The sequence below is a fragment of the Staurois parvus genome, unplaced genomic scaffold (genome assembly GCF_062004578.1).
Source record: "Staurois parvus isolate SC_StPar_1 unplaced genomic scaffold, SC_StPar_1.0 ptg000244l, whole genome shotgun sequence".
Taxonomy (NCBI): domain Eukaryota; kingdom Metazoa; phylum Chordata; class Amphibia; order Anura; family Ranidae; genus Staurois; species Staurois parvus.
In genome coordinates, this window is record NW_028318040.1 from 9,816,997 (window position 1) to 9,840,627 (window position 23,631).

At 41.1% G+C, this 23,631-nt stretch overlaps 1 pseudogene; it reads left to right on the top strand.

Moving 5' to 3' along the window:
* Positions 1–3,109: 3,109 nt before the first annotated feature.
* Positions 3,110–23,631, top strand: part of LOC149459875 (alcohol dehydrogenase 1-like) — a 38,948-nt pseudogene continuing 18,426 nt past the window's right edge.

Sequence of the window (23,631 nt, forward strand, 5' to 3'; positions counted from 1 at the left end):
ATAACCATCAGACAGAGGGATGACTTTTGGCTGTCCACCTTGTTGGACCCTCGCTACCGTTCAAAAATGGTGGCCTTTTTCACACCTGCTGAGAGGGAGGCCAAAATAACGTACTATAAAAAACACCTATGTAGTCAGCTGGTCTCTGCCTGTCTGCGCCAACGTCCATCCTCAGACACTGTGGGCCCTGTGCGCTCGTGTTCCGCTGCCATGGCAGCAGGGGAGGGGTGGGGTGGTAGGAGCAGTGGCAGCTCCACCAGCAGCGGCTGCCTCAGTCTGCAGTCGATGATGAGTAGCTTTCTTCACCAGCGCAGTGAGGAAACTACTAACCAGCCGCAGCAGCAGCAGCAGCATCAGGTGGACCTGGAGCAGGACCTCAAACAACAGGCTTAGGCCTACTTGGACAGCACCCTGCCAACCGAGGTAGACAATCCCCTTGACTACTGGGCAACGAAACTTGACCTTTGGCCCCAACTAGCTGAATTTGCCCTTGAAAGGCTGTCATGCCCGGCCAGTAGCGTGGCATCGGAGCGCGTGTTTAGTGCGGCAGGAGGTATTGCAACTCCGCGGAGGACACGACTGTCCACCCAAAGTGTGGAGAGACTCACGTTTGTGAAAATGAATCAGGCGTGGATTAGTCTGGATTTCAAACCACCAGTTCCTGACACAACTGACTAAATCCGCCATGAATCATGCCCCAAACATGTGCCACTTTCAGGTCTCCTCACACTGCTGGTGTGTTCCATTTTTTGTCATAGGGTGCTGGCAGATTACGGGCCTCCCATAGCTGCTGCCAGGCCCCTAATCTGCCATAGGCCCCTATACCGCCTCCTCATGCTGCTGCCAAGTCCAGAGTCTCTCATGGGTCCCTGTACGGCCTCCCATTGCTGCTGCCTCCATCGCCACACTCTGCCATGTGCCACTTTCAGGTCTCCTCACACTGCTGGTGTGTTCCATTTTTTGTCATAGGGTGCTGGCAGATTACGGGCCTCCCATAGCTGCTGCCAGGCCCCTAATCTGCCATGGGCCCCTATACCGCCTCCTCATGCTGCTGCCAGGTCCAGAGTCTCTCATGGGTCCCTGTACAGCCTCCCATTGCTGCTGTCTCCATCGCCACACTCTGCCATGTGCCACTTTCAGGTCTCCTCACACTGCTGGTGGGTTCCATTTTTTGTCATAGGGTGCTGGCAGATTACGGGCCTCCCATAGCTGCTGCCAGGCCCGTAATCTGCCATGGGCCCCCGTACCGACTCCTCATGCTGCTGCCAGGCCCGTAATCTGTCATGGGCCACTGTTGTCGCTTGTTGGCATATTCCGCTCGTTCAGATGCTCCTTCTCCTGCTACTCCTCTTCACGGATTCCGTCAGCAGTCTTTCTTGGAATCCGTTTCCAAGAGACAACAGTTTGCGAGCACGCACCCGACGGTGCAGAAGCTGAACGTCCTCCTGTCCAAGTTGCTGCTGCCAGGCTCGTAATCTGTCATGCGCCCCTGTACCGCCTCCTCATGCTGCTGCCAGGTCCAGAGTGTGTCATGGGCCCCCGTACCGACTCCTCATGCTGCTGCCAGGCCCGTAATCTGTCATGGGCCCCTGTACCGCCTCCCCATGCTGCTGCCAGGTCCAGAGTGTGTCATGGGTCCCTGTACGGCCTCCCATTGCTGCTGCCAGGCCCGTAATCTGCCATGGGCCCCTGTACCGACTCCTCATGCTGCTGCCAGGCCCGTAATCTGTCATGGGCCCCTGTACCGCCTCCTCATGCTGCTGCCAGGTCCAGAGTGTGTCATGGGTCCCTGTACGGCCTCCCATTGCTGCTGTCTCTATCGCCACACTCTGCCATGTGCCACTTTCAGGTCTCCTCACACTGCTGGTGGTTTCCATTTTTGTCATAGGGTGCTGTATGGCCTCCCATTGCTGCTGCCTCCACCGCCACACTGTGGCTCCACACTCTGGTTTTGGCCCCGTGACTGCCCAAATGAGTGAAGTGTGCGGTGATTCTAAGATCGACGGCACTCATCTGCATGTCATACTGACTGACAGTATTATTTCTCTTCCCCAGCAGACTCCAAGGGCATTTAAATTAAAGGTACAGTGTTCTGCACTAATATTAAGTCTCTCTGAAGCCTAGAAACACCCTTTTTTAAGTTAAATTCACAGCGAATTTATTCGACTCGAATCGAATATTGTCCACGAATTCGCCGAATCAGTCGAATCGAATTTTTCATTTCTTCGCTCATCTCTAGACATAATGATTGATGGTTTTAAGTTTATATTTTCTTAAAGTAGTGCTAGGTAATGAAAACCTATGAATTCATTTAATAGTTTGAGGGTACTGTATATGTATTTGTTCATCAATCACATTTGTCTGGACAGCTCAATTTTGCTATGTACCACAAGACCACTTGTCCCCATTTCTGACTGCCTCTAGTCAGTCATGTTAATTAGCTAGGTTTGGATGTAAGAACTCATGTTACACACAGCTAGCTCAGAGTGTGAGGTGAAAAGGGAGTGGTTAATGAGTCCGCATTTTTTGAAACAAAAGAAACCTTTTTAAGCTTGGGCTTGATAGCCATTTTGGCTCACTCTAGAAAAAGGACTCACATACAGACACACACGCACACATACTTTAACACAAAGAAAGCAAATATTTTTCTTACATCTAAAGAAACAAACAAGTTTTATTTCTCATGTTTATTTTATTTTAAACTACATTTCTTTTTGTATCTGAAACTGTTATTTTTGTATTGACTTTGTATTTTTTGTGTGATCAAATAATGTCACACTTATTTTTCTTAGCTGGCTCTTGAAAAGGATTTATTCCTACAGTCACCTAAATACACAAGAATATTAATAGTCTTTTCATAACACTAAAATTCTAACAGATAGGGTTCTATCAGATGGTTGCGCTGAGACATTGGACCTGTAAAGTGCTCTGTGACTAACTCACACATTACATAAAGTGGTTGATTTACTAAAGGCAAATACATTGTTAAATTACAACTGAAGCTGCTCTCTGAAAGAGAATTTTCCACACAGCTTACTGAATGTAAAAAACCCAATGACGTGCAAGGAAAATTTAAAGATCAACATTTTTGTTTGCACATAATTCGATGATGAAAGTCACCCAAGGTTCACCTCTTTCACTAAAGAGCAAGTCTAAGCAAAGCCCAGTGCTTGATCCAACTGTAAAAGCTTGATAGAAGAAAAAAAGGATCTTGATAAAAGTCAAAGAAATGGACTTGCTTTTCTTGGAGGAGAAAAGATGTCCATTCTCCTAGGACACCAGCAAAATAACTGAAGCATGCTGGGAGTAAGAGGGGTTATACAAGACTGTCTTAAAGCCATGTTTGCCAATCTCCAATCTGCTGAAAGCAGCAGCATAAATGGTGCCATGTAGTATGTATTATTTATTGTCATTCATTTAATTTCAGCCTGTTGCAGAGTTCTTGGTGAGGCAGTACATGTCAGTTTTTGACCAGGAATGATTTCCCTCATTCCTGTGTATAACTGTCTGAGATGGGTTCCCTCTGATTCTAAATAAGTATGCAATTAATGACTTTCCTTATTTGCATATCTTTTCAAGATCAGAGGCATAGAAAGCATTGCAACTATTGTGTAAGCATGACAGGTAATCAACTAATATCTTTAGAAGGAGATCAGAAATGTCAGCACAGTCATGAGAGATTAAGTTTAATCAATATCTAAAATGAAACATCAGAAACATATTTGTTTAATTAACAGGTGCAGCCTGGTACTACGTGTGCTGTATTTGGATTGGGTGCCATTGGATTGTCAGCCATTATTGGATGTAAAGTTTCTGGAGCATCAAGAATTATTGCTATAGATATAAACAGCAGCAAGTTTGAAAAGGCAAAGCACTTTGGAGCCACTGACTGTATTAATCCCAATGATTATAGCAAGCCAATCCAGGAAGTGATCAAGGAAATGATAGGAGATGGAGTACATTATTCCTTTGAATGCATTGGGAATACTGATGTTATGGTATGTAATTGTAAATATATTTTTCCATTAAACAGCTTAAACTATTGTATACATGATACTAATGTTCATTTTAAATAATTAAAAAAAAACTGTTCAGTTTTAAAAGACTTCAGACAATATTGTAGATTTTACCAGCAGCTCGAAGAAATTCCCTTTATGTGGTTTACAGATAAAATGTCTGCAGGTGGTGGCTCCATATTTGCCAGTACAAAACAGAGAACTGAATGGTAAAAAGGCTGATGCCAGCCTTAGAGAACAGAACATCCATTGGGCATCTTCAGGTTGAAGGGCATGGACATCAGCTGCTTAACATAGATAATGCGTACATGCATCTGTTGCCTTCAGTAATGGATGACAGGATGAAAAGAACAAGGGTTGCCCCTTACAGAGCTCCTTCAGACAGTTCAACAGACCAAAGCAGTGAGTGTGTTGAAATTAATAGCCCATATTATGAATTCTCAATGGCTGTCTATAGGTACGCCCAGGTTGAGGAGCATGGAGAGTGAAAAAAACTGGTCTTCCTTAAAAAAGCTTTTGCAGTAGGAGCCTTGGGCCTGTCATTGTGTGATGTCCATTCTCCTACCATAGTTCACATAATAGACAATGATCCCTCAGATCTGTTCTGCCTTAGGCCCCTTTCACATGGGGAAGACTTCGCTTTTGCAAGCCACTTGCCCAGCAGGGGATCCGTCAACTGATCCCTGCTGAGCAGGAGGATGACAGGCCTGTGTCTGCTCCACTTATGCAGAGCGGACACAGCCACAGACCGCTCTCCTCTATAGATGGTCGGATGTAAACGCACCACCTGTCTGTTTACACCCAACTGTCATCTGATCCAGCCAAACGAAGAAAATGGACCCCCATCCATTTGTTTTTAGTGGATCAGGTCAGACTGTTTGTGGGCGGGAGTCCTGGAAGTGATGGCTTGGCCCCCACAGAGCTCTGATCTCAACATCATGGAGTCTATCTGGAATTTCATGACAAGACAGAAGAATTTTTGTCAGGAACCGCCTGGCAGTGTCTCTAGCAGCCCACAGCACGGATTTCCTCAGGGCGAGGGGTCTAAGTCCCAGCCTGCTATTCACCAGGGCCCCTGATGGTGGAGATGGACTTGTTGCAGACTGGAACCAGGTCGCGACCCCGAGTGCGTTCGGCTGTGGTAGAGAGCACTGGCAGGGGACTGCAGGAATGGAGTCTGATGGGAAGAGGCAGGCAGACTTACTAATAGTGATCCGTGCAGGATGGATGGATGGATCGTCTGGGTGACTGAAAGCGTAGTCAGGCGGGCCAGGTCAGCAACGTGTGGGCAGCGAGGTACCGGAGGAGCAGGCAGAGAATGGTCGAGGTCACAAGCCGGGTTCAGTAACTAGCGGACAGCGCGGTACAAAGGGTCAGGCAGAAGGATGGTCAGGCAAGCCAAGGGTTAAGCAGGATACAATCAGGGTCAGGTACAATGCAGAGGTTGGCAACGGAGTAACACAGGATCAGGTACAGGAACACAGGAACAAAAGACCAAACGGCAATTTGACATACCTCTATCCCCATTTAAATAGCCTGCCCTGTGCTGTCAATGGTGCCAGGCGCGCGTCCGTGATTGCGAGTGCGCATGCGCGGCCATCGCGATAGCCCGGGTCCCGCTGCCCGCTGATTGGAATGCATCGGTGTCCTGCGCATGCGCCGCCCGGCGTATCGCGGCAGGGACACCGAGCCCTGACAATTTTAGAGAGCCTACATCCACAGAAGATCTTTGGTTAGTTCTCCAAGACGTTTGGAACCACCTACCTGTTGAGTTCATTCAAAAACTGTCTGCAGGTGTACCTAGAAGAATTGAAGAATTTATATTACTTTGAGGGCAAAGGGTGGCCACACCAAATATTGATTTGATTTTGATTTTTCTTCTGTTCAGTTACTTTCCATTTTGTTAATTGATAAAAATAAACTAAGAACACTTCTATTTCTAAAAGCATTCTTCATTTATGGCATTTTTCACACTTGCATAAGATGTTTGCACAGTACTGTATGTCCAGCTGCAATAATATTTTTATAATTTCACTGTGATACCTATTCTGTTAAAAGGTAAGACGTGTGGGCTGCTATTTATGACTTCCTTCTAAATATGTTAGTTGCTTGGCTGTTATGCTGAACCAAATGGCTTCAACAGATATCATTATCTGATTACTTGTTCTGGGATATTGACAAGTATTGACACAAGAGGGTCAACATGACAGCTAGTATTTTTTAGAAGAAATAGTCAGTAATAGAAGCCTCCATTTTTCTCTAATGACTGGTCTTCTTTACAGCCAGACTATTGCTGCTTCACATTTATTTCAAAAGTATGTATGTGCATACATATTCATTCTGATTTCATTTTCCTGTTGAATTAGAATGCAGCACTGTAGTGTACTCACCCGGGCTATGGAACCAGTGTGGTAATAGGTGTAGCTCCCCAGGATGCAAAGCTTGCATGTTCTCCTTTGCTGCTCCTCACAGGACGCACATGGAAAGGCTCTCTATACGGAGGTACATTTTATTGTAAAAAGCTAATGAAATATTTGTTTCTTTTTTACATTGTTTATGCACTGAGATACTTTAATTCTTTAATATATTATCGAATATTATACTGAAGTATATCCAATTCCCTACCATATGAAAAATGAATAGGATTTTAAAGATACCACACTGTATATAAAGTTTATATTTTATTGTACAATATATTAAAAAAATCATAACAACAAACATCGAAATATTGTTAAAAACATGTGTTATGTCAAAAATTGACAATCATATCCCACAATGGTCCTGGGGAAGATCTTATACAGTCATCTCCAATGCGTTTTGCATGACAAGCCCGCTTCCTCAGGGAAATCTGACATATATCTTTCCAAGATTACAGAAAAAGCCAACATGATTAAAAATAAAACAAAATACACATATTCTATACTTTGGATCTTTCCACCTATATGTATTACCTGTTACAAAGAGACCCGCATAGCTTACAATCAGTTCCCAGTTTTTTTTATTTGAAAGTCTTATTAGATATTGTCCTTTTCGGATCAACATTAGGGAGTATAAACATTTACTAAAGACAAATAGACTGTGCACTTTGCAAGAGCAGTAGGACTCATTTTCCCCAGAGCTTACTAAATATGGTAAAGCTCTGTTGATTACCATCATCTAATCATGTGCAAGCACAAATGCTTGGTTTTTATTTCCTTGCACCTATTGGGTATTCTTTACAAAGTGCAGCTTCACCGCATTCACTAATCTCTGGGTAAAGCAAATGCAGTCTGTTTGCCTTTAGTAAATCAACCCCAAAAGTGTTCTGATTAGAGAATGGTTACAACACCTGTTATTTTTTTATTGTCCCTGAGCCACAACAGAAGTGAGAGAGAATCTCTCCAAACTAAAGGAAGTTCCTTCTAAATAGTTACCAGAACAAGTCCCACATTGAAAGATTTCTCATCATCTCTCCAGTGACAAATATAAATGAATGACAGTGGTCACAGGACAAAAACACATAGAAGCTTCTACTACTGATTGCCTTCTAAAAATTCTGGTGGCGACCAGAAATAGTCATTAAATTACCTTTGGAACCTCTCGGTGGCAGCAGCATACCTCCATATTTACCATATATTGTAAAGAGAGCATGACTAACCATGGCACTAACGGTAGCCATAACCTGATACATATTTGAAAATTGTTTACAGAATAACGCCAACCTAAGGTTCTTGAATTTGCTCCCGTCGGTGCTAAAACAGAGATCCAGAACATTTATTTTTTACATTTTCCTGCAAATCTTTGCTGATTATTTATTTTGTTTGTTATGGATTCTGTCCCATAAAGTGTATACCTGTGGTATCTTGTTTGTGTGTAGGTTTAAGGTTAAAATTCACTGCTATGGTGTGTTTGTGGTGATTTATGGGGAATCAGAATTTGCAGCCCTTCCAAATTTTCGTCCCAGTTTGTCAGGTCAATTTTTTTAAACATAATGCATAGCATGTCCTTTTAGCTATGGCCAGCAGGTATATAGGGGCCATTAAAGGGTTAGTTCACCTTTACCAAAGTATGCAGATATGGGATGTCTGTGAGTGAAAACAAGCTTGCAGATTTGACCAAAATTCAATAACGCCCTTGCTATAGGTGAATGCCCTTGCTATCCATATGTAAGAAAACTATATTTGAAATATGTTTTAAAAATATTCTTCCCAAATATATTGACATATATTTGAAATGCTACAATTTTGGCCATATTAACTATATTTCAAAATATATTTTAGTCAATATATATTTATATACTGTATGTTGAAATGCGGTTTTATTACAAAATATATGAAAAATATATTTAAAAATACAAATTGAAATATACTGTATGTCTTTCAAAATACAAATCTAAATTTTTGGAATGAATTTACAAATATATGTAAAAATATATTTTAACATTACTTTTTTTATATGTTAAAATAAATCAGAACAATATATTAAAAAATATATATTTTTAAAAAATATATTCTTCAGATTTTTTTTAACATAAAAAAGTCATTTTAACATATATCTTTACATATATTTGCAAATGCATTCCAAAAATGTAGATTTGTATTTTAAAGACATATAGTATATTTGAAATGTATTTGTGAAAATATTTTTCATATATTTTGTAATAAAAATGTATTTTAACATGCAGTATATATAATATATATATATATATATATATATATATATATATATATATATATATACACAGGTGAAACTCGAAAAATTAGAATATTGTGCAAAAGTTCATTTATTTCAGTAATGCAACTTAAAAGGTGAAACTAATATATGAGATAGACTCATTACATGCAAAGCAAGATAGTTCAAGCCATGATTTGTCATAATTATGATGATTATGGCTTACAGCTCATGAAAACCCCAAATCCACAATCTCAGAAAATTAGAATATTACATGCAATCAATAAAACAACGATTGTACATAGAACAATATTGGATCTCTGAAAAGTATAAGCATGCATATGTACTCAGTACTTGGTTTGGGCCCCTTTTGCAGCAATTATTGCCTCAATGCGGAGTGGCATGGAAGCTATCAGCCTGTGGCACTGCTGAGGTGTTATGGAAGACCAGGATGCTTTGTTCGTTCTCATGCCTTTCTCTTGGCAATGCCCCATAGATTCTCTATGGGGTTCAGGTCAGGCGAGTTTGCTGGCCAATAAAGCACAGTAATCCCATGGTCATTGAACCAGGTTTTGGTGCTTTTGGCAGTGTGGGCAGGTGCCATGTCCTACTGGAAAATTAAGTCAGCATCTCCATAAAGCTCGTCTGCGCAAGGGAACATGAAGTGCTCCAAAATCTCCTGGTAGACGGCTGCATTGACCCTGGACTTAATGAAGCACAGTGGACCAACACCAGCAGATGACATGACATCGACACAGACTGTGGAAACTTCACACTGGACTTCAAGCATCTTGCAGTGTGTGCCTCTTAATTCTTCCTCCATACTCTGGGTCCTTGGTTTCCAAATGAGATGCAAAGGTTGTTCTCATCAGAAAAGAGGACTTTTGACCACTGAGCAACAGACCAGGTCTGTTTTTCTTTAGCCCAGGTAAGACGCTTCTGACGTTGTTTGATGTTCAGGAGTGGCTTGACAAGAGGAATACGGCATTTGAAGCCCATGTCCAGGATCCGTCTGTTTGTGGTGGCTCTTGATGCACTGACTCCAGCCTCAGTCCACTCCTTGTGAAAGTCCCCAACACTTTTGAATGGCCTTTTCCTGACAATCCTCCCAGGCTGCGGTCATCCCTGCTGCTTGTGCACCTTTTTCTTCCACACTTTTCCCTTCCACATAACTTTCTATTAATGTGCTTTGATACAGCACTTTGGGAACATCCAACTTCTTTTGCAATTACCCTTTGAGGCTTTCCCTCCTTATGGAGGGTGTCAATCATGGTTTTCTGCACAACTGTCAGGTCAGCAGTCTTTCCCATGATTGTGATTCCTACTGAACCAGACTGAGAGACCATTTAAAGGCTCAGGAACCCTTTGCCGGTTTTATGTCTTAATTAGCTGATTAGAGTGGGACACTTTGAGCCGAGAATATTGCACCTTTTCACAATATTCTAATTTTCTGAGATTGTGGATTTGGGGTTTTTATAATCATCACAATTATGACAAATCACGGCTTGAACTATCTTGCTTTGCATGTAATGAGTCTATCTCATATATTAGTTTCACCTTTTAAGTTGCATTACTGAAATAAATAAACTTTTGCACGATATTCTCTTTTTTCGAGTTTCACCTGCATATATTGGTTGCAATATATTTTGAAATATATTGAATATGGCCAAAATTGTAGCATTTCAAATATATGTCAATATATTTGGGAAGAGTATTTTTAAAATATATTTCAAATATATTTTTCATCCATGTGGGTATAGCTGAGGGCCATTTATGTACCTCATGAAGCTTAACTTGAAAAGGCACAGGTCATTGCTAAGTGAGGCCCAGCTTTTACTGTTCATCTTCCTAATCACAGGAGTGAGCTCTTTCTCTGATTCAAATATCCTTACCTCCACTCTCCCCTGATGCATTAGCTTTGAGCTTAGAGTTTAAGAGCTCAGTTCTGTAATGGTGAAGGTGAACAGCAAAAGCTGGGCCTCACTTAGCAATGTCCTGGCAATTTGCCAGAGTACACTGTTGCTGAGGCCATCTGTAAAAATCATAACATTCTATAACACCACATACATTTTTTAAGGCATACTCCAAGTCTACTATTTAAATCATCTGTGCTTCTTACAGGAAGACACATGAAAAAGACCCTCTACCCATTGTATGTCAATAACTATATTCTCATAATCTTTCTCTGCAATTTTTGCTGATGTGGCTGTAAACCTTAGATAAGGAATATGAACAAAGTACATATTTCTGTAGTGTTTATTTGCCCCTCTCCAAAGTACTAAGTGTCTTTTCTGCTGTCTATTTCCTCTGTTAGGCTCCATTCACACTAGGGCATTTCAAATCGCAGGTGGAATTGCTGCGATTCTGCCCATGATTTGAAAACGCGCTGTGTTAATGTAAAAATGTGCAGTTGTGTATTCAGGTGGTATTCATTTCAATGACACCTGAAAATGTGAGGCCACAGTTGCAGCGCTTTTTTCTGTGTGACAAACGTGCTGCGAACGTGCGTTGCCCAAAAAAGGTGCTGGAGCCATGTTTGGGCATTCTGCAATTTTGTTTGCATGATCATGGCGCATTTTTCGCACAGAAAAATGCACCACAATCACTGCAAAAACACACTGCGTTTTCAGGTGCCATGGACATGAATGATACTTGAACACGCGATTGCATGCTTTAACATTTTCACAACGCGTTTTCAAATCGAGGTCAGAATCACAGCAATTCTGTCCGCAATTTGAAATGCCCTAGTGTGAATGGAGCCTTATCTGCACCTTATGAGTTACCTTTGACAAGTTTTCCTGACACCAAGAGGTAAAAAGGTGAAAGGGGAGGGCACTGACTGATTGACAGCCACAGAATTGTTCCTCTTTTGCTGTGTGAAGGGGGTGTGTTAATTCCTTCCAATCAGCTCTCGGTGCTCTTGTACAGTGTGTAACTGCAGTTCCCTAGCCCTGCTTTGTGAGTTTGTGAAAAATTCTTTTCATCTCAAGTTTTACAAAGATGTACAGGACAAATAGGTGCAAATAAACAGGTACAACTTATGTAGGAGTAATTGTTTCATCTTTTTGTGTCATCTGAGGCTAGTCTCTTCAATGGGTATAAGTAAGGGGTTAAAACCACTTTAACCACTAGCCTACAGGGTACTTATACCCCCTTCCTCCCCAGGCCAATTTCCAGCTCTCAGTGCCATCGCACTTTGAATTACAATTACGCGGTCATGCAACACTGTACCCATATGAAACTTTTATCAATTTTTTGTGACAAATAGAGCTTTCTTTTGGTGGTATTTAATCACCTTGGGGTTTTTTATTTTTTCTTAAACAAACCAAAAACCACTGAAAATTTTGAAAAAAAAAAAGTTTTTTCTTAGTTTTTGTTATAAAATTTTGTAAATAAGTGATTTTTCTCCTTCACTGATGTGCGCTAATGAGGCTGCAGTGCTGGGCACTGATAGGCTGCACTGATGGACACTGATAGGTGGCACTGATGGGCACTGATGAGGAGGTTCTGGTAGGTGGCACTGAAGGAATTTGTTAGTTTTTTTTTTTTTAAAGGACATTACACGTATGTCCAACATTAGGAGTGTGGAAGAAACTCCTAATGCTGACCATATGCATAATGTTTTTAGAGGCCCTAAAATGCCAGGACAGTACAAACACCCCCCAAATGACCAATTTTTGGAAAGTAAACACACCAAGGTATTTTTTAAAGGCATGTTGAGTCCATAAAAGATTTTATTTTTTTGCCACAGGTTTTTGGAAAATGCTAAAAATAAAAATTATTTTATTTTTACACAAAGTTGCTTCTTTAAAAAGATATTTCTCACACATACCATAGGTATACGTGAAAATACACCCCAAAACACATTCTGCTACTTCTCCTGAGTATGGAGTATCACATGTGTGAGACTTTTTGGCAGCCTATCCAAATACCGGGGCCCAAAATTCAATGACCACCTTCGGGCTTTCAAAGGATGTAACTTGCTATCACAATTTCAGAGGCCCTAAAATGCCAGGATAGTAAAAACACACCCTAAATGACCCATTTTTGGAAAGCAGACACCCTAAGGTATTTGCTGAGAGGCATGTTGCGTTTTTGGACAATCTTGTCATTTGCCGCAAGTTTTTGGAAAATGAAAGAAAAAACAAATTCTAACACAAATTGTCACTTTACTGAGATATTTCTCACAAACATCAGGGGTATATGTGGCATTACACCCCAAAACACATTCTGCTACTTCTCCTGAGTATGACGATACCACATGTGTAAGACTTTTTGGGAGCCTAGCTGCATATGGGGGCCCAAAATCCAATAACCACCTACAGGTTTTCAAGGGGCATTAAATACGCATTTGATTTCCTGACTACCTATCACAAAAAAAAATATTTATTTTGTAATTTTTCCAAAAAACTTGTAGCAAAAAATAAAACCTTCCATGGACTAAATATGCCTCTCAGCAAATATGTTGGGATGTCTACTCTCCAAAAAGAGGTAATTTGGGGGAATGTTTGTACAGTACTGGCATTTTAAAGCCTCAGGAAATGTGATAGGCAGTTGTCAACACTGTAATTTTCACACAAACCGAATAATATACAATTATTTTTTTTTTGTGTTACGAAAGACATGTAGCAGAAAATATTTTAGGCTTAATTTATGAAGAATTTTTAATTTTATTGGATATGTTTTATAACAAAAAGTAGAAAATATCTTCTTTTTTTTTAAAATGTTTTTTCTTTATATAATAAAAAATATAAAACCCAGTGGTGTGTCAACAATTTGAAGGTTTGACAGATGAAGAGTGACACTATTCAAAAACATCAGAGAATGATGACAAAACAGATCTGTCCAAAGATATAGCAATGACTTTGCTAAATATAACAGCAAAAAATGTAATTAAAGAAAAAACTTTCTTTTTCATTTTTTATAGAGTAATGTAGGGTTAGAACCCTTCTAATTTTTTTGCCATCTGTTTCCCACTGGGGAGATTTCCCCACTATTTGTGTTCGATGTCAATCCAAAATGTGGGAATTTCTTTTCCTTTCACTTTCAGTGATAAGACGAAACAGTACAAATAACGCGAGTGAATCTCCTTAATGGGGGCACAGACAGCAATAAAACCTGACAGATGTTCTAATCCTTCTCCGCTGTATCCATCCCACTGGTGCATGTTCACTCTCAAGTTGTCTCTGTGTGTTTTTAAGGTACTCAGAGCGTGGATTGGCCCTACCCTATGCTTTCTCCTCAGTTGCTGTGATTGACAGCAGCGTGAATGGCTCCCACTGCTGTGTCTCAGCCAATGTGGAGGGAGAGGCCTGGGAAAGCCATTGCTCTTGAGCACACCTCTGGATCGAGATTGAGTTTACGTAAGTATTGGGATTGAGGGCTGTGGGTGGAGCTTCTTGCAGAAGGTTTTTTACCTTTAAGCATAGAAATCGTGAAGGCAAAAAAACCTCCTTCAGCCTAGTTTAGAACCACTTTAAGGTGGAAAATACTGTTTTGCGAATTGAGCCCATTGTCCGAAAAATTGAGGACTGGCCATTATTGTCTGGAGCCATTCTTAGCTTGTTTTAAGTACAGAATATGAATAAGGGTACTAACTTGCAAAGTTGAAAGACACTGTCTTAGGCAGGCTATGAAATGCAGGAAGATTTCTTGTGATCGGAGAGTAGGGTTGTGAGTTTTCTAATGAAAATATGCCTGTCCTTTAAAATGGTCTTCTACTTTCAGTCCTAACCAATACCTGTATTTACCTGATGTGTAAAATATTTTGTTTTTTGTTTTCTGGGTATTTTGTCTATAACTTTATCTCTTCCACTTTTAGGTTTTAAAAGTATGGGCTCTGCCCCCAGTTGGTTTCTGACTACATTGCAGGAAAATATGACTTGGATGACTTGGTGACTCATACTTTGCCTTTTACTAAAATAAATGAAGGTTTTGAGCTTTTGAGATCTGGCAAAAGGTGGGTATTTCTATTGATAAAGAAGGATTCATACTTTTTTGTTTACCAGAAATGCTAATGACCCCTAACTACTCTGGGTTCTATCTAAATCTTCTTTAAAAGATAAGCTCACCTTTGGGAACATGTTCTACTCGGTTTTAGGGTGGAACATGTACCATGTTCCTAATCCTGCCGTCACCCAATGCCCCCCCTCCCTATGACAGAAGTATGAGAAGTTCCCTGCACTAGCTGTCAGTTTTCAAAAACAGTGCGGCCATGCGTGACTCCGCCCACACAGCAGCATCATTCATTCACAGTGTTCTGTAAACGAATGGACTACAGGTCCCGACAGCCTTAGTGGCTGTCAGCTTGTAGTCCTCAATGAATACCGCAGCACTGTGAGCGCTGTGGTAGTTCATTGAGTAATCCTGTCGGCAAGTATTTGCTTGCCTGTACTAGATGTATGAGCAAAGACATACACTGAGAGGTCTTCAGGAGACCTGAATGGCATCAGCAATCTGCTGATCACTGGTGCAATGCTTTACAGGCTACTAACACAAAAAATAATAAATGCACATTTTTTTACCTGCACAAAATGTGCATTTATTATTTTTTTGTGGAAAGGGGAACTTATCCTGTAACTCTTCTCAGAATCTGGCATAACTGGCCATTCTACGATACTCCAGACCTTCTCCACCTTAGGAAACAAAGATCTCCTCCTACTTTCTGGATAAACTTTCACCCTCATCCTTTCACCCTCTTCTTGTTAGCGTATCAAAAGGTTGTACTCTTGCACCCCTTATCTTCTCCATCTATATCAATTCTTAAACCTTTAAACTCTTTGTTTTAGTTTTCTACTTCTTGTGTTCCTGCCATTACATGTGCTGTCTGATTTCATATCCACTTACTTCAATAAACATCATACAAATCATACAGAAATAGGTTTTTTGACCCTTTCATGCCTACCTGAAATAATTCCTTGAAGGAATTTTCTTCAAAGAATATCCAAAAAACTAAATTTTTAGGGGATATACGGTGAGGAACAGAAGTATTTGAACACCCTGTGATTTTGCAAGTTCTCCCACTTAGAAATCATGGAGGGGTCTGAAATTCACATTGTAGGTGCATTCCCACTCTGAGAGACAGAATTAAAAAAAAAATTCAGGAAATCACATTGTATAATTTTTAAAGAATTTATTTGTCTTGCACTGCTGAACATAAGTATTTGAACACCTGAGAAAATCAGTGTTAATATTTGGTACAGAAGCCTTTGTTTGCAATTACAGAGGTCAAATGTTTCCTGTAGTTCTTGACCAGGTTTGCACACACTGCAACAGGGATTTTGGCCCACTCCTCCACACAGATCTCCTCTAGATCTGTCAGGTTTCGGGGCTGTCGCTGACCAACACGGAGTTTCAGCTCCCTCCAAAGATGTTCTATTGGATTTAGGTCTGTAGACTGGCTAGGCCACTCCAGAACCTTGATATGCTTCTTACGGAGCCACTCCTTGGTTATCCTGGCTGTGTGCTTCGGGTCGTTGTCATGTTGGAAGACCCAGCCACGACCCATCTTCAATGCTCTGACTGAGGGAAGGAGGTTGTTGCTCAAAATCTCACAATAAATGGCCCCATTCATCCTCTCCTTAATACAGTGCAGTCGTCCTGTCCCCTTTGTAGAAAAGCACCTCCAAAGCATGATGTTACCACCCCCATGCTTCACAGTAGGGATGGTGTTCTTGGGATGCACCTCATCCTACATTTTCCTCCAAACACGACGAGTGAAGTTTAGACCAAAAAGTTCTACTTTGGTCCCATCTGACCACATGACTTTCTCCCATGCCTCCTCTGGATCATCCAGATGGTCATTGGCAAACTTCAGACGGGCCTGGACATGTGATGACTTGAGCAGGGGAACCTTCCGTGCAATGCATGATTTGAAACCATGACGGCATAGTGTTCTACCGACAGTGACCTTTGAAACTGTGGTCTCAGCTCTCTTCATGTCATTGACCAGCTCCTCCCTTGTAGTTCTGGGATATTTTCTCACCTTTCTTATCATCAGTGATACCCCACGAGGTGAGATCTTGCATGGAGCCCCAATCTGAGGGAGACTGAAAGTCGTCTTTAGCTTCTTCCATTTTCTAACAATTGCTCCAACAGTTGATCTATTTTCACCAAGCTGCTTGGCAATTGCCCCGTAGCCCTTTCCAGCCTTGTGGAGGTCCACAATTTTGTCTCTGGTGTCTTTTGACAGCTCTTTGGTCTTGCCCATGGTAGTAGTTGGTGTCTGACTGACTGTGGGGTGGACAAGTGTCTTTAAAGAGCTCAGACAGGTGCTACTAAGTTAGATTAATGAGTGGACTTTTTAAAGGCACAGTAACAGGTCTTTGAGAGCCAGAATTCTTGCTGTTTCTTAGGTGTTCAAATGCTTATGTTCAGCAGAGCAAGACAAATAAATTCTTTAAAAATCATGCAATGTCGGGTTCCCCCTCACTTTCTTTGGTTGCTTCAGGCGAAGTTCATGCGTTTTATCTGGGCCGATAAACACCCCAGAGTCTCTAGAAATACTCTCTTTGCTCATAGACTCCAGGGTGGTCTTGGGGTACCCAATGTAGCTAAGTATTATCAGACGAGCCAGATTGCCCCGCTGTCTATGTTGCACGCTTCCTCCGATGTTCCTCTCTGGGTCCTGCTGGAACTACCTAATTGTGCCCCTATCGCACTGTCGACGCTTCTATGGCTTCCCCCTGCCCTGCGCCCTATGGCGCTGAGTCCGATGTTGCTCCATGGCCTACAAGTCTGACGACTCGGTACGTTACTCCAGTGGCCTGATGTCACCCTTTTTGCCCTTGCTTCCAATCGTTAACAACCCTCTTTTCCCACCGGGTCTAGATTGTCCGAGGGCATTTTCTTGGTGGGTGGCTCATGGTTTCTCACAGGTGCAACACTTTTTGACTTTTCGGTCCTTTCCCGCCTGGAATGTCCTTCGGGAGTCTCGGGATGTTCCCCCAGCGGAATTTTTTCGGTACCTTCAATTGCGGCACTGGCTACTTTTGCTGAGGGCCACTTCTGCTTTCCCATATCAGAAATCTGCCTTTGAACGGCTTTGCCAGCAGCACCTGGGCGCCCCGGGCCTTATCTCCCTTCTTTACGCAGCTTTGAACAGACGCTCGTCTCACACTTCTCTTTCATATGTTGTTCAGTGGGAACACGACCTGGGAGTGGCTGTGGATCCGGAGGACTGGAGTAGGGCCTGGTCACTCATAGCTAAATGTTCATTTAATACGACCACGCTGGAAGCAGCCTACAAGGTATTGTTCCGTTGGTACTGGGTTTCGGCTCGTCTGGCTCAGGCTAACCCTGCCTGTAGTGATCGATGTTTTCGGGGTTGTGGCCATCGTGGCGATGTACTGCATATCTGGTGGTCATGCTCGAGGTTGGTTCGTTTTTGGTCTCGTGTGTTTGGCCTCCTTTTCACTTTGTTTCATCTCTCCATACGCCGGGATGCTCGGTATGCTTTGCTTCATTGCCCCATACCGGGCCTCTTGGCTCGTCAGCAGCGGTTGGCTTCCTATTTGTTTTTATCGGCTACTAGGACAATTGCTCAGGCCTGGAAGAGTCAGTTTGTACTTTTCCAGGGGTGCGGGATCGTATGACTACTATGATGCTCAACGAACAGATGTCGAGTATATGCAACGACTCTCAACATAAATTTTTGAAAGTATGGGAGCCGTGGTTGCAATACGCCTTTCCCACACTCCACCCGGCCAGTGTGGGGAGGTAATGGAGTTTGGTATTGGCGCTCGTGGACCCCTGCTCTTTGGTTTTTTTTTTGTTTTGTTTTTTTTCCCTTTCTTCTCTGCTCTTCTTCTCTCCTTTTCTGTTTGTTTTGATGGAACAGTGGACAACTGTCTTTAGTTGCGATAGTCAGAGTCTTATTGATGTTATTGTAACCTATGTGCCATTGATAGCCCCTGCGTGGGCATACGTTTTGCCTTATTGGAATTAGAGCGTTGTCTGCTCTGTTATGCCTTTTTTATTGGTGCAATTGATAGCCCCTGCGTGGGTGTGTTTTTTTGCCTCTGTTTTATACTGTTTAAAATTAATAAAAACCAGAGAACTTGCAAAATCATTCAAATACTTCTGTTCCTCACTGTAAATACCTAAATACCTAATTCCACTGCAATTTATTTTTATTAACATCTCTTGTCATATTTAACCCTAAAACATAGCCCTCATCCATGTCTTTCTGATGATTGATGCAACTTCAACATTAGTGTACACCCTCACTATATCCCAGTTTTTCTATTATAACACCTCCTTTGTTGTCTACCAACAAACAGACTTTTACTCCTAAGCATCCTAAACTTATTCAATTCACCTAATTAACTAACCAATTACTTTTTTGCCCCTATTTACATTTCTGCATTCATTTCTACATACCTTCACAAATGGAATTTACATTTTGCACATAGCCTATCCTCAACTCTAGATACGTTCTCATGCCCTTGCAGCCTGGACAAGCCTTTCCCCTTCCTAGATTTGCTTTGCATATACAGTTAAGCATTCTTCAACCTTTGATACCGTCTTACGCATCCTTAAACTCACCTATTTGGAGAAGCATACAGTATTTCACAGTACACCCCTCACATTTTTGTAAATATTTTATTCTATCTTTTCATGTGACAACACTGAAGAAATGACACTTTGCTACAATGTCAAGTAGTGAGTGTACAGCTTATATAAGAGTGTAAATTTGTTGTCCCCTCAAAATAACTCAACACGCAGCCATTAATGTCTAAAATGCTGGCAACAAAATTGAGTACACCCCTAAGTGAAAATGTCCAAATTGGGCCAAAAGTGTTAATATTTTCTGTGGCTACCATTATTTTCCAGCACTGCCTTAACCCTCTTGGGCATGGAGTTCACCAGAGCTTTACAGGTTGCAACTGGAGTCTTCTTCCACTCCTCCATGACGACATCACAGAGCTGGTGGATGTTAGAGACCTTGCGCTCCTCCACCTTCCATTTGAGGATGCCCCACAGATGCTCAATCAGGTTTAGGTATGAAGACATGCTTGGCCAGTCCATCACCTTTACCCTCAGCTTCTTTAGCAAGGCAGTGGTCGTATTGGAGGTGTGTTTGGGGTCATCATCATGTTGGAATACTGCCCTGCGGCCCAGTCTTTGAAGGGAGGGGATCATGCTCTGCTTTAGTATGTCACAGTACATGTTGGCATTCATGGTTACCTCAATTAACTGTAGCTCCCCAGTGCCGGCAGCACTCATGCAGCCCCAGACCATGACACTCCCACCACCATGCTTGACTGTAGGCAAGCCACACTTGTCTTTGTACTCCTCAACTGGTTGCCGCCACACATGCTTAACACCCTCTGAACCAAATAAGTTTATCTTGGTCTCATCAGACCACGGGACATGGTTCCAGTTATCCATGTTCTTAGTCTGCTTGTCTTTAGCAAACTGTTTGTGGGCTTTCTTGTGCATCATCTTTTGAAAAGGCTTCCTTCTAGGACGACAGCCATGCAGACCAATTTGATGCAGTGTGTGGCGTATGGTCTGAGTACTGACAGGCTGACCCCCCACCCCTTCAATCTCTGCAGCAATGCTGGCAGCACTCATACATCTATTTCCCAAAGACAACCTCTGGATATGATGCTGAGCATGTGCACTCAACTTCTTTGGTCGACTATGGTGAGGCCTGTTCTGAGTGGAACCTGTCCTGTATGGTCTTGGTCACCATGCTGCAGCTCAGTTTCAGGGTCTTGGCAATCTTCTTATAGCCTAGGCCATCTTTATGTAGAGCAACAATTCTTTTTTTCAGATCCTCAGAGAGTTCTTTGCCATGAGGTGCCATGTTAAACTTCCAGTGACCAGTATAAGAGAGTGAGAGCGATAACACCAAATTTAACACACCTGCTCCTCATTAACCACTTCCAGACCGGACACTTTTACCCCCTTCCTGACCAGGGCAATTTTCAGCTTTTAGCGCTATCACACTTTGAATGACAATTGCGCGGTCATGCAACACTGTACCCAAATGAATTTTTTACCATTTTTTTTTGACAGATAAAGCTTTATTTTGGTGGTATTTATTCACCACTGGGATTTGTATTTTTTTTGCTATGTAAATGAAATGTCCAAAATTTTTTTAAAAAAGTGTTTTTTTTATAAAATTTTGCAAATAAATAATATTTCATCATAAATCTTAGCCAAAATTTATTCCGTTATTTTTTTAGTAAAAAAAAAAAATCCAAATTAGTTTATAAGCAAAAATTATAATTTTTAAACATTTTTTTTTACATTTTTATTTTATTTTTTTATATTATTATTTTTTATTTATTTTTATTTTTTTACATACTGTCACCCTAGCAGTACAGTGTCACCATGGTGACACTGTACTACTTGTGGGGGGGTGATAAAGATTTTTTTTTTTTTTTTTTTTACACTGATTGCTTTTACACCCATATAGGATGTAAAAGCAATCATTTCTCTTTTCTCTCTGTGTGCATTCCTGCACTCATTGAGAAATACAGAGTGAGCTGTGATTGGTCACAGATTGTCACATGGTACAAGGCTTTTGTGAATAGCCTTGTACCATGTGACCTCTGTGATCATTCACAGATTTCACACATAGTAAGCAATGATGTCAGAAGTGACATCTTGCTTACTACTTTGCATGTGATCACTGATTGGCCAATCAGTGATCACATGATCGGGACCTCGTACAGAGGTCCCGCCCGACGATCGGTGTTTCACTGTGTCCGGAGGACACAGCGAGCACCAGATCGCGGTGCTGCGCGCTCCCAGGGAGCGCGCACAAGCAGGGTGCGGGGAGGCCGTTTATAGACGGCCACCCGACCCTGCAGTGCCACCGTCCGGCAGTTTATATACAACGGCCGGTCGGGAAGTGGTTAACACCTGCGACCTTGTAATACTAATGAGTCACATGACACCAGGGAGGGAAAATGGCTAATTGGGCCCAATTTGGACATTTTCACTTAGGGGTGTACTCACTTTTGTTGCCAGCGGTTTAGACATTAATGGCTGTGTGTTGAGTTATTTTGAGGGGACAGCAAATTTACACTGTTATACAAGCTGTACACTCGCTACTTTACATTGTAGCAAAGTGTCATTTCTTCAGTGTTGTCACATGAAAAGATAGAATAAAATATTTACAAAAATGTGAGGGGTGTACTCACTTCTGGGAGATACTGTATATTGTATTTTAAGTTACTTACTTCACTCACTAAACCAACATTGCTTCCTTCATGACAACTGACAAGGTACATGACTGTCATCACATGTAAAGCTTATGCTTTACCTTACCTTCTGTTGTTAAACAATTTCTTTCTGGACTGTAAACTTACAGTATATTGGTGGAACGCTCTCTTATTAATTGTTTATTAGTTATTGCTACTTTATTCTGTGTAATTAAAAAAAAAACTTGTCTTTGGAACATTCTGCATACTATATTATCTGTGTATACTATATACCTGTATGGTGGCACAGTTGTAAATCAATAATGACAATTTATTTTTTGTTCACAAAGTGAAGTGTGAAGCACCTTTACTGAAGGTTTCAGTATCTATTGAACAGTAAACATAGATGTGATATATAAAAATATATTTATGAGATAATAATATAACAATGACAGAGCTTTAAGGTTAGGGAAGGCAGTTTAGGATGGTTGCAGGGAAAATAATGTAGCTATGGACTTATTCATTATGGGGGTTCAAAATGCATTGATAAATTACAAAGCACAGCAACCCAGCAACATATAATTGTAGTTTACTGAAATTAGATCCTAAAAATTATGACAGCTAAACAATCCCTAATCTCCATCCATGGAATCTTATGGCAGGGGGACAAATTTTGGCAAATTTTAGATGGAGGATGCCATAAATATAGGTTTGTACCAAATATGGGTTTATCCCATCCATCACATAGACAATAGAGTGTAAACTATTCTTGCAGTGTTGAGTGGCATTACACTGAGCATTACACATCACAATCTACAAACAACATTCAGTACAGGTCTCCAGTACATGACTTTCTACTCCTAAGAGAACACGTAGCCTCAAAAATACCTAAATATTATTAAGGCTCTCATTATTTATCAGGAAACTAGCATGTTTGATGTTGAAGGACTTTTTGTACTGCCTATTATTTGCAGTTTTTAAGAGTGTGCACTGCACAGGATAAAAGTTATGAATTAATACCTTTTTCAGATATTTTAAACAAATATTGTCTTATGATATTTGAGATTCATATGAAGAGTCTAGCATGTTCAGTGGGAAATTGGGCTAAATGGAATGCAGCCACATCGGACTGATGTCTAAACAACCCCTCACTGTGAGGACATTCAAGTTAAACATTTTGCCTCTCATTAACAGTGTACTTTTAAAACATTCATGCATATTTTTAATCAACCCTGGACACTGTTCCTGTATATGTTAATGAACTTTAACCATTTCCTGCCTAAGGGTAAAACAAATGTTAATGCCTAAGCACAATTTTGCAACTTTGACATGTGTTAGTAAAACTGTACACACCACAACTACTTGATGCATCAAGGTAGCATATACCTTGTTTTTTTCAGGACATATTGGGCTTTTATTTGGTGGTAAATGGTAATGGATATCTTCTCAGTTTTTTTTTATTGTCAAAGGAAAACTGGCCCAATATAGTAAAATAAAATCATTTTTTTAATGTAGCTGTGTGTTAACTTAGCTGTATATTTCTTGCTACTACCATAACCTATCACCAAAGAACAACCCAAAATAAATTCTCCTGCTCCTGACAATCGTAGTGATGCCATATGTGTTGTGCCTATATATATATTTATTTATTTCAGGTACTTATATAGCGCCGTCAATTTACGCAGCGCGTATTTACAAATATATATTGTACATTCACATCAGTCCCTAACCCTCAAGGGCTGTACAATCTAAGGCTCCTAACTCACATTCATACATACACATACAAGGGCCAATTTTAGACAGGATCC